This window comes from Arachis stenosperma, chromosome 6, assembly GCF_014773155.1.
Source record: "Arachis stenosperma cultivar V10309 chromosome 6, arast.V10309.gnm1.PFL2, whole genome shotgun sequence".
NCBI classification, from domain to species: domain Eukaryota; kingdom Viridiplantae; phylum Streptophyta; class Magnoliopsida; order Fabales; family Fabaceae; genus Arachis; species Arachis stenosperma.
In genome coordinates, this window is record NC_080382.1 from 24,938,180 (window position 1) to 24,948,926 (window position 10,747).

Here is a 10,747-nt window from a genome sequence, read left to right on the forward strand (position 1 = left end):
GTTATTTTATCTTTTTTGTAGGTTGATGATCATAAGAAGTCACAAAATCCATTGAAAAAGCAAAAACAGGATGAAAAACAGGAAGAAAAACAGCACACCCTGGAGGAAGAAGCTGCTGGCGTTTAAACGCCAGTAAGCCTAGCAGTTGGGCGTTTAACGCCCAGTCTGGCACCATTCTGGGCGTTTAACGCCAGAAAGGGGCACCAGACTGGCGTTAAACGCCAGAAAAGGGCTACAACCTGGCGTTAAACGCCAGGAATGGGCACCAGCCCGGCGTTTAACGCCAGAAATGGCTCAAAACGTGGATTTTGATGCCATTTGGTGCAGGGATGCCTTTCCCTTGACACTACAGGATCTGTGGACCCCACAGGACCCTACCATCACTCTCTCTCTTCTTCCCCCATTCACCAATCACCTCAACACCTCTTCCCCAAAAACCCCTCACCTATCAAATCCCATCTTTCTCTTCACCACTCACATCCATCCTTCATAAAATCCCCACCAACCTCACCCTTCAAATTCAAACCACTTTCCCTCCCAAACCCACCCTCAAATGGCCGAACCCTCATCCCCCTCTTTCCTATATAAACCCCTCTTTACCCCTTCATTTTCCACAACCTAAACACCCTTTCTTCCCTTCTTGGCCGAACACACTACCATCTCCCTCTTCCTCATTTCTTCTTCTTCTACTCTCTTCTTTCTTCTTTTGCTCGAGGGCGAGCAAACATTTTAAGTTTGGTGTGGTAAAAGCGTTGCTTTTTCATAACCATTTATGGCATCCAAGGCCGGAGAAACCTCTAGAAAGAGGAAAGGGAAGGCAAGGCTTCCACCTCCGAGTCATGGGAGATGGATAGATTTCTCTCAAGGGTGCATCAAGACCACTTCTATGAAGTTGTGGCCTTGAAGAAGGTGATCCCCGAAGTCCCCTTTTCACTCAAAAAGGGTGAATATCCGGAGATCCGCCATGAGATCCGAAGAAGAGGTTGGAAGTACTTACCAACCCCATTCAACAAGTCGGAATCTTGATGGTTCAAGAGTTCTATGCCAATGCATGGATCACCAAGAACCATGACCAAAGTGTGAACCCGGATCCAAAGAATTATCTTACTATGGTTCGGGGAAATACTTGGATTTTAGTCCGGAAAGTGTGAGGGTGGCGTTCAACTTGCCTATGATGCAAGGAGATGAGCATCCTTACACTAGAAGGGTCAACTTTGATCAAAGGTTGGACCAAGTCCTCACAGTCATATGTAAGAGGGCGCACATGGAAGCAAGATTCAAGAGGAAAGCCGGTCCAATTGAGAAGGCATGACCTCAAACCCGTGGCTAGAGGATGGTTAGAGTTCATACACGCTCAATCATCCCCACTAGCAACCGGTCCGAAGTTACCATAGACCGGGCTATCATGATCCATAGCATCATGATTGGAGAAGAAATAGAGGTTCATGAGGTTATAGCCCAAGAACTCTATAGGGTGGCGGACAAGACCTCTACCTTGGCAGGTTAGCCTTTCCTCACCTCATTTGTCACCTCTGTTATTCAGTGGGAGTTGACATAGAGGGAGACATCACCATTGATGAGGACAAGCCCATCACTAAGAAAAGGATGGAGTACACAAGAGATCCCACTCATCATGAGATCCCTGAGATTCCTCAAGGGATGAATTTTCCTCCACAAGACTATTGGGGGCAACTAAACACCTCCCTAGGAGAGTTGAGTTCCAATATGGGACAACTAAGGGTGGAGCACCAAGAACACTCCATTCTCCTCCATGAAATTAGAGAAGAACAAAGAATCATGAGAGAGGAGCAACAAAGGCAAGGAAGAGACATTGAGGAGCTCAAGCACTCCATAGGATCTTCAAGAGAAAGAAAGAGCCGCCATCACTAAGGTGGACCCGTTCTTTAATCTCCTTGTTCTTTATTTTCTGTTTTTCGAATTTTTATGCTTATGTTTATCCATGATTGTGTCTTATGATCATTAGTGTCTTAGTGTCTATGCCTTAAAGCCATGAATATGAATCCATCACCTTTCTTAAATGAAAACTGTTTTTATCACAAAAGAACAAGAAATACAGGATTTCAAATTCATCTTTAAAACTAGCTTAATTAGTTTGATGTGGTGACAATACTTGTTGTTTTCTGAATGTATGCTTAAACAGTGCATATGTCTTTTGAATTTGTTGTTCATGAATGTTAAAATTGTTGGCTCTTGAAAAAATGATGGAAAAGGAGACATGTTACTGAGGATCTGAAAAATCATAAAAATGATTCTTGAAGCAAGAAAAAGCAGTGAATACAAAAAAAAAGGAGAAAAAGAAGGAGAAAAACGAAAAAAAAGGGAGAAAAAGAAAAAGAAAGAAAAAGAAAGAAATAAAGTTGTGATCCAAGGCAAAAAGAGTGTGCTTAAGAACCCTGGACACCTCTAATTGGGGACTTTAGCAAAGCTGAGTCACAATCTGAAAAGGTTCACCCAATTATGTGTCTGTGGCATGTATGTATCCGGTGGTAATACTGGAAGACAAAGTGCTTTGGGCCACAGCCAAGACTCAATAAGTAACTGTGTTCAAGAATCATCATACTTAACTAGGAGAATCAATAACACTATCTGGATTCTGAGTTCCTAAAGAAGCCAATCATTCTGAATTTCAGAGGATAAAGTGAGATGCCAAAACTGTTTGGAGGCAAAAAGCTACTAGTCCCGCTCATCTAATTTGGAGTTATGTTTCATTGATAATTTGGAGTCTATAGTATATTCTCTTCTTTTTATCTTATTTGATTTTCAGTTGCTTGGGGACAAGCAACAATTTAAGTTTGGTGTTGTGATGAGCGGATAATTTGTATGCTTTTTGGCATTGTTTTTAGTATGTTTTTAGTAGTTTTAGTAGTTTTTATTATATTTTTATTAGTTTTTAATTAAAATTCACTTTTCTGGACTTTACTATGAGTTTGTGTGTTTTTCTGTGATTTCAGGTATTTTCTGGCTGAAATTGAGGGACCTGAGCAAAAATCTGATTCAGAGACTGAAAAGGACTGCAGATGCTGTTGGATTCTGACCTCCCTGCACTCGAAGTGGATTTTCTGGAGCTACAGAAGCCCAATTGACGCGCTCTCAACGGCGTTGGAAAGTAGACATCCTGGGCTTTCCAGCAATATATAATAGTCCATACTTTGCCCAAGATTTGATGGCCCAAACCGGCGTTCAAAGTCACCCTCAGAATTCCCAGCGTTAAACGCCGGAACTGGCACCTAATCGGGAGTTAAACGCCCAAACTGGCATAAAAGCTGGAGTTAAACGCCAGGAAGAGTCTCTACACGAAAAATGCTTCATTGCTCAGCCCAAGCACACACCAAGTGGGCCCGGAAGTGGATTTTTATGTCATTTACTCATCTTTGTACACCTTAGGCTACTAGTTTCTATAAGTAGGACCTTTTACTATTGTATTTGATATCGAGGAATCTTCGGACATCTTGGTAGCTATCTTTGAGTTTTATGCTATCTTAGATCACTTTGGGGAGGCTGGCCTCACGGCCATGCCTAGACCTTGTTCTTATGTATTTTCAACGGTGGAGTTTCTACACACCATAGATTAAGGTGTGGAGCTCTGCTGTACCTCGAGTATTAATGCAATTACTATAGTTCTTCCATTCAATTCCGCTTGTTCTTTTACCAAGATATCACTTGTTCTTCAACTTGATGAAGGTGATGATTGACACTCATCATCATTCTCACCTATGAACAAGGTGACTGACAACCATTCTTGTTCTACAAGCATTCGAGGCTTGGTGAATATCTCTTGGATTTCTGATTGCATGATGCATGGTTGATCGCCTGACAACCGAGTGCTCGCCTGACAAACGAGCCAGCCATTCCGTGAGATCAGAGTCTTCGTGGTATAGGCAAGAACTGATGGCGGCATTCAAGAGAATCCGGAAGGTCTAACCTTGTCTGTGGTATTCTGAGTAGGATTCAATGATTGAATGACTGTGACGTGCTTCAAACCTGTAACCTACTGGGCGTTAGTGACAGACACAAAAGAGTTATTCTATTCCGGTAGGGGAGGGAACCAAACCGGTGATTGGCAGCACTGTGACAGAGTGTGTGCATTAGCTTTCACTGCGCGGATGGGAGGTAGCTGCTGACAACAGTGAAACCTTACACGAGCTTGCCATGGAAAGGAGTAAGAAAGGATTGGATGAAGGCATTAGGAAAGCAGAGAGACGGAAGGGAAGGCATCTTCATACACTTGTCTGAAGCTCTTACACCAATGAATTACATAAGTATCTCTATCCTTATCTTTTATGTTATTTTCGTTCATCACCATATACATCTGAGTTTGCCTGACTAAGATTTACAAGATGACCATAGCTTGCTTCAATGCTAACAATCTCCGTGGGATCGACCCTTACTCACGTAAGGTTTATTACTTGGACGACCCAGTGCACTTGCTGGTTAGTTGTGCGAAGTTGTGTAATGCCATGGTATTGAGCCACCAAGTTCTTGGAGCCATTACCGGGGATTATTTGAGTTGTGAAAAAGTATTGTTCACAATATCGCGCACCAGGCTTGCTATTGCTAAACCTGTTTCTTCCACCATTATTGTTGTTGAAACCTTGTTGAGGTCTCTGTTGATCCTTCCATGAGAGATTTGGATGATTTCTCCATGAAAAATTATAGGTGTTTCCATAAGGTTCTCCCATGTAATTCACCTCTTCCATTGAAGGGTTCTCAGGATCATAAGCTTCTTCTTCAGATGAAGCATCCTTAGTACTGCCTGGTGCAGCTTGCATTCCAGACAGACTTTGAGAAACTAAATTGACTTGCTGAGTCAATATCTTGTTCTGAGCCAGTATGGCATTCAGAGTATCAATCTCAAGAACTCCTTTCTTCTGATTCGTCCCATTGTTCACAGGATTCCTTTCAGAAGTGTACATGAATTGGTTATTTGCAACCATTTCAATTAGTTCTTGAGCTTCTGTAGGCGTCTTCTTCAAATGAAGAGATCCTCCAGTAGAGCTATCCAAAGACATCTTGGACAGTTCAGACAGACCATCATAGAAAATACCTATGATGCTCCATTCAGAAAGCATGTCAGAGGGACACTTTCTGATTAATTGTTTGTATCTTTCCCAAGCTTCATAGAGGGATTCTCCTTCCTTCTGTCTGAAGGTTTGGACTTCCACTCTAAGCTTACTCAATTTTTGAGGTGGAAAGAACTTTGCCAAGAAGGCATTGACTAGCTTTTCCCAAGAGTTCAGGCTTTCTTTAGGTTGTGAATCCAACCATATCCTAGCTCTGTCTCTTACAGCAAAAGGGAATAGCATAAGTCTGTAGACCTCAGGGTCAACCCCATTAGTCTTGACAGTGTCACAGATTTGCAAGAACTCAGCTAAAAACTGATGAGGATCTTCCAATGGAAGTCCATGGAACTTGCAATTCTGTTGCATTAGAGAAACTAATTGAGGCTTAAGCTCAAAGTTGTTTGCTCCAATGGCAGGGATAGAGATGCTTCTCCCATAGAAGTCGGGAGTAGGTGCAGTAAAGTCACCCAACACCTTCTTTGCATTGTTGGCATTGTTGTTGTTTTCGGCTGCCATGGGTTCTTCTTCTTTGAAGAATTCTGTTAGGTCCTCTACAGAGAATTGTGCTTTAGCTTCTCTTAGCTTTCGCTTCAAGGTCCTTTCAGGTTCAGGGTCAGCTTCAACAAGAATGCTTTTGTCTTTGCTCCTGTTCATATGAAAGAGAAGAGAACAAGAAAATGTGGAATCCTCTATGTCACAGTATAGAGATTCCTTGAGGTGTCAGAGGAACAGAAAAATAGAAGGAAGAGGTAGAAAATTCGAACTTAGTGAGATAGAGTTCGAATTGTGCATTGAGGAGGAGTGTTACTCCATAAATAGGAGGATGTGAGAAGAGGGGAAGAAATTTTCGAAAATTAAGTAAAAGATTTTAAAAACATTTTGAAAAACACTAATTGATTTTCGAAAACCAAGAGTGGAAAAGAAATCAAGTGATTTTTGAAAAAGATTTGAAATTAGAAATCAAAAAGATATGATTGAAAACTATTTTGAAAAAGATGTGATTAAAAAGATATGATTTGAAAACCAATTTTAAAAAGATTTGATTTTAAAAAAAATTAATGACTTGGCTAACAAGAAAAGATATGATTCAAACAATAAACCTTTCTCAACAAAAAAGGCAACATACTTGAAATGTTGAGTCAAATCATTAATTGTTAGCAAGTATCTTTGAAAAAGGAAAGAAATTGATTTTGAAAAAGATTTGATTGAAAAGATATGATTTGAAAAAGATTTGATTTTGAAAAACTTTGAAAACTTGAAAAAAAATTTGCATTAAAAACAAAATCTTCCCTCTTGTGCCATCCTGGCGTTAAACGCCCAGAATGGTATCCATTCTGGTGTTTAACGCCCAAAGCACTACCCTTTTGGGCGTTAAACGCCCAGCCATGTATCCTGGCTGGCGTTTAAACGCCAGTTTTCCTTCTTTACTGGGCGTTTTGAACACCCAGCTTTTTCTGTATAATTCCTTTGTTGCATGTACTGAATCTTCAGTTTCCTGTATTATTGACTTGAAAATAGAACCAAGATCAAGTAAACAATGCATGCAAGACAGCAAACTTAAAATGAGACACTGGACTCAACAAGAAACATAAAATATTTTTGGTTTTTATGATTTTGTAATTTTTTTGGTTTTTTCGAAAATTAAGTGGCAAAGAAAATAAAGGTATCAAAATTCTTAATGAGAATTCTAGGAATCATGCAATGTTAGTCTAAAGCTTCAGTCTAAAGGAATTAGACATGGATAGCCAAGCTTCAGCAGGACATTGCATTCAAGAGATAAATTGATGAGAATCAATCAGCTTTGGTGATGATAAGATCATCACCTTGAAACACTAGAATTCATTCTTAAGAACTCTGAAAAATACCTAATCTAAGCAACAAGATGAACCGTCAGTTGTCCATACTCGAAACAATCCCCGGCAACGGCGCCAAAAACTTGGTGTTGTTGCCGGATCGAAAATTTGGCACTGATGTTACCGGACCAAAAGCTTGCCGAAAACTCGAACAATCCCCGGCAACGGCGCCAAAAACTTGGTGCACGAAATTGTGATCACTACTTTTCACAACTCAAATAATCCCCGGTAATGAATCCAAAAACTTGGTGTTCAATACCATGGCATAAACACAACTTCGCACAACTAACCAGCAAGTGCACTGGGTCGTCCAAGTAATAAACCTTACGCGAGTAAGGGTCAATCCCACGGAGATTGTTGGTATGAAGCAAGCTATGGTCACCTTGTAAATCTTAGTCAGACAGACTCAAATGGTTATGGATGATATATGAATAAAAGATAAAGATAGAGATACTTATGTAATTCATTGGTGAGAACTTCAGATAAGCGAATGGAGATGCTTTGTCCCTTCCGTCTCTCTGCTTTCCTATTGTCTTCATCCAATCCTTCTTACTCCTTTCCATGGCAAGCTGTATGTTGGGCATCACCGTTGTCAATGGCTACAGTCCCGTCCTCTCAGTGGAAATATTCAACGCACCCTGTCACGGCACGGCTATCCAGCTGTCGGTTCTCGATCATGTCGGAATAGAATCCAGTGATTCTTTTGCGTCTGTCACTAACGCCCCACAATCGCGAGTTTGAAGCTCGTCACAATCATTCAATCATTGAATCCTACTCAGAATACCACAGACAAGGTTTAGACCTTTCGGATTCTCTTGAATGCAGTCATCAATTCTAGCTTATACCACGAAGATTCCGGTTAAAGAACCCAAGAGATATCTACCCAATCTAAGGTAGAACGGAGGTGATTGACGGTCACACGTTCATAGGTGAGAATGATGATGAGTGTCACGGATCATCACATTCATCAAGTTGAAGAACAAGTGATATCTTGGAATAAGAACAAGCTGAATTGAATAGAAGAACAATAGTAATTGCATTAATACTCGAGGTACAGCAGAGCTCCACACCTTAATCTACGGTGTGTAGAAACTCCACCATTGAAAATACATAAGAACAAGGTCTAGGCATGGCCGTGAGGCCAGCCTCCCAATGATCTAAGATAGCATAAGACTAAAGATAGCTACCAAGATGTCTAAATACAATAGCAAAAGGTCCTATTTATAGGGAACTAATAGCTTAAGAATTACAAAGATGAGTAAATGACATAAAAATCCACTTCCGGGCCCACTTGGTGTGTATTTGGACTGAGCATTGAAGCATTTTCGTGTAGAGACTTTTCTTGGAGTTAAACGCTAGCTTTTGTGCCAGTTCCGGCGTTAAACGCCGGGCATTCTTGAGCTGATTTGGAACGCCGGTTTGGGCCATCAAATCTTGGGCAAAGTATGGACTATTATACATTGCTGGAAAGCCCAGGATGTCTACTTTCCAACGCCGTTAAGAGCGCGCCAATTGGGCTTCTGTAGCTCCAGAAAATCCACTTCGAGTGCAGAGAGGTCAGAATCCAACAACATCTGCAGTCCTTTTCAGTCTCTGAATCAGATTTTTGCTCAGGTCCCTCAATTTCAGCCAGAAAATACCTGAAATCACAGAAAAACATACAAACTCATAGTAAAGTCCAGAAAAGTGAATTTTAATTAAAAACTAATAAAATTATACTAAAAACTAAGTAAAACATACTAAAAACATACTAAAAACAATGCCAAAAAGCGTACAAATTATCCGCTCATCAGATGTGTTTCAAGCATAGGATTCAGGATAGATAGTTGCCTTCTTTCCTTGTTGGTGAACCAACTTAGCTTACTACTCATCCTACCACAAACATTCAGAACCTACTTCACGAAATAACTCCACTCTTGTTCTTTTCATAGCATTTTCTTTTTATTTAGCTTAAGGGACAATCATACAAGTAAGAAAAATGAAGATTGAAAACTAGGGACACTAGACTAGTAATCATAGACTTTAACATCAACAGGCAGCTTGTTACTTTTCATCAGAACAGGGTTAACTCCTACTCTCACTCTAAACATTATAATGCAGCAGAGTTTAGTGCAATACAACCTCTTGTTGATATCTTATTTCTTTTCCGTCAACATCCTTCCTGGCTTTTGGATGTAGATGTTTTAAGAGATTGATTGAATTCTTGAGAGATTTTGAGTGGAAGTTGTTTGTCCTCCCAAACACTTGAGATCTCGTTAACCTGCATGTATGTTAAAAGTTCTTGGAATTCAATTGGTGTATGAACACCAAACTTAGTTTCCTGCCTACTGAAATAGGTTAAATTCATGCAAGGAACCTCATGTGCTTTTATTAAGCAATTGACTACAAAACAGACATTGAACTATTGTTGGGTGGTTTCCTGATTGGTTGGAGCTAGTAACTAGTCAATCCAAGGGTCAGATGTGTTCCTTAACACACTCCTTGATGGAGTACCAGCTTAGAATCACACATTCACCTTTGGATTGCTACGGTGTGGAACACCAAACTTAGCTCCTTGCAATATAGAGAAGCCACTCCACCATTTTATTAAACTATTAGGAAGAGAGAATTACCTTTGGTTGGGTTGCCTCCCAACAGAGCACTTTTTTTAATGTCGCTAGCTCGACAGTTGCTTCCTTAGTTGAGATGGTACTTTAGTTTGGGGCCTTCCCCTATGTTGTCTAGGTAGTGTTTAAGTCTTTGTCCATTCACTATGAACATCCTCTTTGAATTTTCCTCCATGATCTCTATGTGTCCATAAGGTGAGACTTTTGTGACAAGAAAGGGTCCTGACCACCTTGATTTGAGTTTTCCAGGGAAGAGCCTCAGTTTGGAGTTGTAGAGGAGTACTTGTTGCCCTTCTTCGAAGCTTCTTGGAGCCAGTTTGAGGTCATGCCTCCTTTTTGCTTTTTCTTTATAGATCTTGGTGTTTTTATAGGCTTGAGACCTTAATTCCTCCAGTTCTTGCAACTGCAGGATTCTTTTATCACCAGCAGCAATGCTATCAAGGTTCAGCAATTTAAGCGCCCAAAAGGCTTTGTGCTCCAACTCCAGAGGTAAATGACATGCTTTTCCATATACCAGTTAATATGGGGACATTCCTATTGGTGTTTTGAAGGCGGTCCTGTATGTCCAAAGAGCATCATCCAGTTTTTTTTTATAACGATGTGATCTTCATGAAGATACAACGGGTAACTTCTTGATGTCCATATATGCAACATTGGTGACACCAAACTTAGTTTGTGATCATGTGGTGTCAAAGGGTTTAATCAAGACTCTTAGCCCAAAATGACATAAGTTGTGTTCATGCCATCTTAATGTGCCTTAAACAACAAACTTGTTGTTCACTATATGTTGCATATAAGGGTTCTGTTAAATGCTTGTCAGAATTGGTTTGAAATTCATGTTCCTACTTTATTAACTAATACTAAAGAATCTAAAAGAAAGCGTAAGAATCATGGGTTGCCTCCCATGAAGCGCTTCTTTAACGTCATTAGCTTGACGGTCGACTCTTGTCAAGGTGGTTGGTAGTGCTTCAAATCTTCCCCTCTTGCAGTGAACCTATGTCCATTGGCCTTGTTGATAAGCTCCATATGCTCTAAGGACAAGATTTTGTTGATGGTGTACACTGGAGGTAGCTGCGATGGAATGGTGGGAAGGTGAGGTGGGATGATTGAATAGTGAGCAGAAATCACTTCATCTCTTGGAGAGAAATCCTCTGTAGGGATCTTCTTGTTTCTCCACTTTTTGGGTACTTTCCTCCTTGTTTTCATT